Below are 7,651 nucleotides of genomic sequence, written 5' to 3' on the forward strand. Positions count from 1 at the left end.
AATCAAGGAAGACAAGGGCATATCATTTGGATCTAAAGGAGCACCTTTACTAGCAAACAATTTCATTAACTCATCCATCTTAGCACTCAAAGAGTTAATTTCTTCTATATCATGCACTTTTTTACTAGTAGGTGACCTTTCAGTGTGCCATTGAGAATAGTTTGTCATGATATTGTCTAGGAGTTTTGTGGCTTCTCCTAATGTGATTTCCATGAAAGTTCCACCGGAAGCGGAATCAAGGATATTTCTAGAAGCAAAATTCAAACCAACATAGAAGATTTGTATAATCATCCAAAGACTCAAGCCATGAGCGGGACAATTTCTAATCATCAATTTCATTCTCTCCCAAGATTGTGCAACATGTTCATGATCTAGTTGCTTAAAATTCATGATATCATTACGGAGAGAGATAATCTTAGCCGGTGGAAAATACTTGGATATATAAGCATCTTTGCACTTGTTCCAAGAATCAATACTATTTTTGGGCAAAGATGAAAACCAAGTTTTTGCTCGATCTCACAATGAGAACGGAAATAGCTTCAATTTAATCACATTGTTATCCACATCTTTATTCTTTTGCATATCGCATAACTCAATAAAGGTATTAAGATGGGATGCGGCATCTTCACTAGGAAGGCCAGAAAATTGCTCTTTCATAACAAGATTCAGCAAAGCAACATTGATTTCATATGATTCCGCACTAGTGGTGGGAGCAATCGGCGTACTAATAAAATCATTATTATTAGTATTCGAGAAGTCACAATGTTTGGTGTTTTCAGTCATGGCGACTTCAGCAAGCAGACAAGCACACAAGCGAACAGAAAGCAAGCGAAAGAAAAGGGCGAACGAAAAAGGCAAATATTTTTGTTTTTTCAGAAGTGGGGGAGAGGAAAGAAAGAGGCAAAAAAGTAAATGAAAGAGATGAGTTTGCGACAGTTACTTGGATAAGCTTTGCTTAGAATAGTCCCCGGTGCCAGAAATTGACACGTTGGAGGAAGACTATTCTTGACTTGATGCTCCCCAGCAACGGCGCCAGAAATTGGCACATTGACGAGAGACTATTCTTGACTTGATCCTCCCTCGCAACGGCGCCAGAAATTCTTCTTGCTACCTCTTGAGCTTGTGTTGGTTTTTCCCTTGAAGAGGAAAGGGTGATGCAGCATAGTAGCAGTACGTATTTCCCTCAGTTTGAGAACCAAGGTATCAATCCAGTAGGAGTATCAAGGCAAGTCTCCAAGGTACGTGCGCAAAAACAACAAACTTGCACCCGACGCTACAAAGGGGTTGTCAATCCCTTCAGGATTGATTGCAAGGTGAGATCTGACGGCGGAAAGTGCAACAAAGTAAAAGTGTGGAGCTGAAAATATGATGTGAAGTAGACCCGGGGGCCATAGTGTTCACTAGAGGCTTCTCTCATGATAGCAAATATTACGGTGGGTGAACTAATTACCGTCGAGCAATTGATAGAACCACGCAAAGTCATGATGATATCTAAGGCAATGATCATACATATAGGCATCACGTCCGAGTCAAGTAGATCGATACTTTTTGCATCTACTACTATTACTCCACACGTCGACCGCTATCCAACATGCATCTAGTGTATTGAGTTCATAACAAACAGAGTAACGCCTTAAGCAAGATGACATGATGTAGAGGGATAAATTCATGCAATAGATATAACCCCCATCTTTTTACCCTTGATTGCAACAACATGATGCATGCCTCGCTACCCCTTCTGTCACTGGGTGAGGTCACCGCACGGTATGAACCCAAAACCAAGCACTTCTCCCATTGCAAGAATTATAGATCAAGTTGGCCAAATGAAACCCACAACTCGAAGAGAATTACAAGGATATGAAATCATGCATATAAGAGATCAGAGGAAACTCAAATAAGATTCATAGATAATCTGATCATAAATCCACAATTCATCGGATCTCCACAAACACACCGCAAATGAGGATTACAACGGATAGATATCCATGAAGATCATGGAGAACTTTGTATTGAAGATCCAAGAGAGAGAAGAAGCCATCTAGCTACTAGCTATGGACCCGGAGGTCTGTGATGAACTGATCACGCATCATCGGAGAGGAAATGGTGTTGATGAAGAAGCCCTCCGTGTCCGAATCCCCCCCTCCGGCAGGGCACTAGAACGTGCCCCAGATGGGATCTTGCAGAGACAGAAGCTTGCGGCGGCGGAAAAGTATTTCTGTGGCTCTCCCCGTGGTTTCAGATTTTTAGGGAATTTATAGGCATAAGAGGTAGGGCAAAGGAGCCACGGGGGCCCCACAAGCCTACTAGGTGCGCGCCCCCGAGGCCGCAGCTAGGGGGCTTGTGGCCTCCCCCGGGAGCCTTTGCCTTGGTTCTCAAGTTCCCTGCATATCTTTTGTTCCGGAAAAATCTTTTCGGAGGTTTTATTCCGTTTGGACTCCATTTGATATTCTCCTCTGAAAAAGGTCAAAAACACAGAAAAAATAGGAACTGGCACTTGTCACTGAGTTAATAAGTTAGTCCCAAAAAAGATATAAAATGCATACAAAACATCCAAAGTTTGACAAGATAATAGCATGGAACCATCAAAAATTATAGATACGTTGGAGACGTATCATTACACCATGGGGAATTGAAGTTGATAAATCCAAGATTGAAGCTATTGAGAGTTGGCCGTAGCCCAAAATGGTCACAAAATTCAGGAGTTTTCTTGGCCTCACTCGTTTCTATAGGAATTTTGCATGGGATTTCAACACCATTCCTGCACATCTCAATGAGCATACTGATACGTCTCCAGCATATCTATAATTTTTATTGTTCCATACTATTATATTATCATCCTAGGATACTTTTTGGATCATAGTTCACCAATTTATATTATTTTTTAGCACTAACCTATTGACCTAATGCCAAGTGTCAGTTGCCGTTTTTGCATGTTTTTTACTTTTTAGGTTTACTGTACCAAGCAAAGTCCAATTGCCCCAAAACTATTTTATGATTTTTTGGACCAAAATAAGACCTGGAAGCTTCGGGAGGAAGCCGAAAAGCCTCACGAGGGAGGCACAAGCCAACATGGCGTGACTAGGGGGTGGGCGCGCCATGATGGCTTGTCCCTCCCTGGTGGCCCAATTCCTCCAATCTCAGCCCTATAAATTCACATATGTTCCAAAAACCCTAAATATCAGAGAGAAACACTTTTTTGCCGCCACAAGTGTGTGTTCTATGGTGATCCCATCTGGAGTTCCGTTCCGACACACTGCCGGAGGGGGGATCAATCACAGAGGGCCTCTTCATCAACCTTACCGCCCTCGTGATGGTGTGTGAGTAGTTCACCACACACCTACGGGTCTGTAGTCAGTATCTAGATGGCTATCTTTCTCTCTCTCTCTCTCTCTCTTTCTTGTTCTTCAATACAACGATCATCGCATCTTCGCTTTGATTTATCCGGTGTAATTCTTTTGTATGGTGTATTTGTTGGGACCCGATGAATTGTGGGTTTATGTTCAGATTATTCATGAAAAGTATTTGAGTATTCTATGAGTTTTATTATTCTTATTTGCATGATCATCATATCTTCATAATTCTCTCTGATCTATTAAATTGCTTTGGCCAAGTAGTTTGGTATTTCTTGAGTGAGTGGGGTGCATTGTAGTGGGTTCAACCTGATGATACGTCGCAAACGTATCTATGATTTTTTATTTTTCCATGTTGTTATATTATAATTCTTGGATGTTCTACAATCATTTTATAGAAACTCTATATCATTTTTTGCGACTAACCTATTGTCACAGTGCCTAGTGCCAGTTGCTATTTTTTGCTTGTTTTTTCCTTCGGGGATAATCAATATCAGATGAAGCCCAAATGCCACAAAACTTTTTGGAGATTTTTTGGACCAGAAGGAAATGTGAGAACCAAGGGAGCTCAATGGGTGGTCAGTATCTTCCATGTTAAATAGGTTATTCTCAAGATGAATGTTTATTCACTTGTCATTGCACGAGAGTATGGTGGTAATAGGGATTCCGAATCCTGAAATGCAAAGAAAATTTATTTTTTGTTATCAATAATAAATTCCTTGGAAAGTCTTGGTATGTATGGTACTGATACGTCTCCAACGTATCTATAATTTTTGATTTTTCCATGCTATTATATTATGAACTTGGGATGTTTTATATGTATTTCTATGCTATTTTATATCATTTTTGGGACTAACCTATTAACTCAGTGCCCAATGCCAGTTTGTGTTTTTTCGTGTTTTTGACCTTTTTCAGATAAGAATATTAAACGGAGTCCAAACAGAATAAAACCTTCGGGATGATTTTTTCCATAACAAAAGGGATCTAGAAGACTTGAGAACCAAGGCAGGGGGCCTCGTGGGAGGTCACGAGCCCCCTAGGCTCGCCCCAGGGGGGGCGCCTAGCAGGCTCGTGGGCCCCCCGTGCCTCCTTTGCCCTACCTATTTCGCCTATAAATTCCTTAAAAATCCTCAAACCAACAGAGAGAGCCACGAAATTACTTTTCCGCCACTGCAAGCTTCTGTTTTTGCGAGATCCCATGTGGGGACCGTTCTCGTGCCCTGCCAGAGGGGGATTCGGACACGGAGGGCTTCTTCATAAACACCATTGCCTCCCCAATGATGCGTGAGTAGTTCACCACAGACCTTTGGGTCCATAGCTAGTAGCTAGATGGCTTCTTCTCTCTCTTGGATCTTCAATACAAAGTTCTCCATGATCTTCATGGAGATCTATTCGATGTAACTTTCATTTGCGGTGTGTTTGTCGAGATCCGATGAATTGTGGATTTATGATAAGATTATCTATGAATATTATTTGAGTCTCCTCTGATTTCTTATATGCATGATTTCATATCCTTGTAATTCTCTTCGAGTTATGGGTTTTGTTTGTCCAACTTGACCTATAATTCTTGCAACGGGAGAAGTGCTTGGTTTTGGGTTCATACCGTGCGGTGTCCTCACCTAGTGACAGAAGGGGTAGCGAGGCATGCATCATGTTGTTGTCATCAAGGGTAAAAACATGGGGTTTATATCATATTGCATGAATTTATCCCTCTACATCATGTCATCTTGCTTAAGGCGTTACTCTGTTTGTTATGAACTTAATACACTAGATGCATGCTGGATAGCGGTAGATGTGTGGAGTAATAGTAGTAGATGCAGAAAGTATTGGTCTACTTGTCTCGGATGTGATGCCTATATGTATGATCATTGCCTTAGATATCATCATGACTTTGCGGCGATTCTATTAATTGCTCGACAGTAATTCGTTCACCCACCGTAATACTTGCTATCATGAGAGAAGCCTCTAGTGAACACTATGGCCCCCGGGTCTATTTTACACCTTATATATTCAGATCTACATACAAAAATACCAAAAATACCTTACTGCACTTTTATTTATTTATTTATATTTACCGATTATCACTAGCATATCTCACTTTGCAAGTAATCATAAAGGGATTGACAACCCCTTTATCGCGTTGGGTGCAAGTTTGTTTGTCTTTGGGCATGTGCCTTGGTGCCTCATGTTGATACTCCTACTGGATTGATACCTTGGTTCTCAAACTGAGGGAAATACTTATCTCTACTTTGCTGCATCACCCTTTTCTCTTCAAGGTGAAAACTAATGCAAGCTCAAGAAGTAGCAGGAAGAATTTCTGGCGCCGTTGCCGGGGAGTATTCAAGTGAAGCATATCTACCAAGTACTTATCGCAAACTCATCTCTTGCATTTACATTATTTGCCATTTGCCTCTCGTTTTCCTCTCCCCCACTTCTAAAACAAAATTTACAAAAATATTTGCCTTTCTTTATTTTGCCTTTTTCGTTCGCCCTTTTTTTTGCTTGCTTTCTGTTTGTTTGTGTGCTTGTCTGCTTGCTAAGTCACTATGTCTGAAAACACTAAATTGTGTGACTTTTCTAATACTAATAACAATGATTTTATTAGTACTCCAATTGCTCCCGCCACTAGTGCGGATTCATATGAAATTAATGCTGCCTTGTTGAATCTTGTTATGAAAGAGCAATTTTCCGGTCTTCTCAGTGAAGATGCCGCATCCCATCTTAATACCTTTATTGACTTATGTGATATGCAAAAGAAGAAAAATGTGTATAATGATATGATTAAATTGAAGCTATTTTTGTTCTCATTACGAGATCGAGCAAAAACTTGGTTTTCATCTTTACCCAAAAATAGTATTGATTCATGGAACAAGTGTAAAGATGCCTTTATTTACAAGTATTTTCCACCTGCTAAGATTATCTCTCTCCGTAATGATATCATGAATTTTAAGCAACTATATCATGAACATGTTGCACAATCTTGGGAGAGAATGAAATTGCTGATTAGAAATTGTCCCGCTCATGGCCTAAGTATTTGGATGATTATACAAATTTTCTATGTTGGTTTGAATTTTGCTTCTAGAAATATCTTGGATTCCGCCTGTGGTGGAAATTTTATGGAAATCACACTAGGAGAATCTACAAAACTCCTAGATAATATCATGACAAATTATTCTCAACGGCACACTGAAAGGTCACCTACTAGTAAAAAAGTGCATGCTATAGAAGAAATTAACTCTTTGAGTGCTAAGATGGATGAGTTAATGAAGTTGTTTGCTAGTAAAAGTGCTCCTCTAGATCCAAATGATATGCCTTTATCTTCCTTGATTGACAATAGCAATGAAAATTTGGATGTTAATTTTGTTGGTAGGAATAATTTTGGTAACAACAATGCTTATAGAGGTAACTTTAATCCTAGGCCTTTTCCTAGTAATCCCTCTAATAATTTTGGCAATTCCTACAACAATTCTCATGGAAATTATAATAAAATACCCTCTGATCTTGAGAGTAATATTAAAGAGTTTATTAATTCGCCAAAGATTTTCAATGCTTCCATAGAAGAAAAACTGCTTAAAATTGATGACTTGGCTAGGACTGTTGATAGAATGTCTCTTGATATTGATGCTTTGAAATTGAGATGTGTTCCTCCCAATATTAATATGTATGAAACTTTTAAACCTATGCGTGTTTCCATGAATGAGAGTAAAGAAAAAACCGCCCAAATTCGTGCTAGACATGAATGGCTTAAAAAGGCGTGTTCTCGTGAAGAGAATCACGATGATCTTAAAGTGCTTGGTGTGACTCCTATTGAATCCTTGTTTTCTAATGTCAATCTTAATGATGATGGGGCTGGATGTGAATCCACTTTGGTTGAGAAACGCTCCAATGATTCGGAGTCTATTCATCTTGATGCTAAAAATACTAAAAGTGGAGTAGAGGATATCAAAACTTTGAATAGTGGTGAAATTACTAATTTGGATTTCTAGGAATTTAATTATGATACTTGCTCTATGATTGAATGTATTTCCTTGATGCAATCTATGCTAAACTCTCCACATGCTTATAGCCAAAATAAGGCTTTTACCAAACATATCGTTGATGCTATGACAAAATGTCTTGAAGAGAAACTTGAGTTGGAAATATCTATTCCTAGAAAACTTCATGATGAGTGGGAACGTACTATAAAAATTAAGATTAAAAGTTTTGAATGCCATGCTTTGTGTGATTTGGGTGCTAGTGTTTCCACAATTCCAAAATCTTTATGTGATGTTCTAGGTTTCAATGAGATTGATGAGTGCTCT

The sequence above is a fragment of the Hordeum vulgare genome, chromosome 2H, assembly GCF_904849725.1.
Source record: "Hordeum vulgare subsp. vulgare chromosome 2H, MorexV3_pseudomolecules_assembly, whole genome shotgun sequence".
NCBI classification, from domain to species: domain Eukaryota; kingdom Viridiplantae; phylum Streptophyta; class Magnoliopsida; order Poales; family Poaceae; genus Hordeum; species Hordeum vulgare.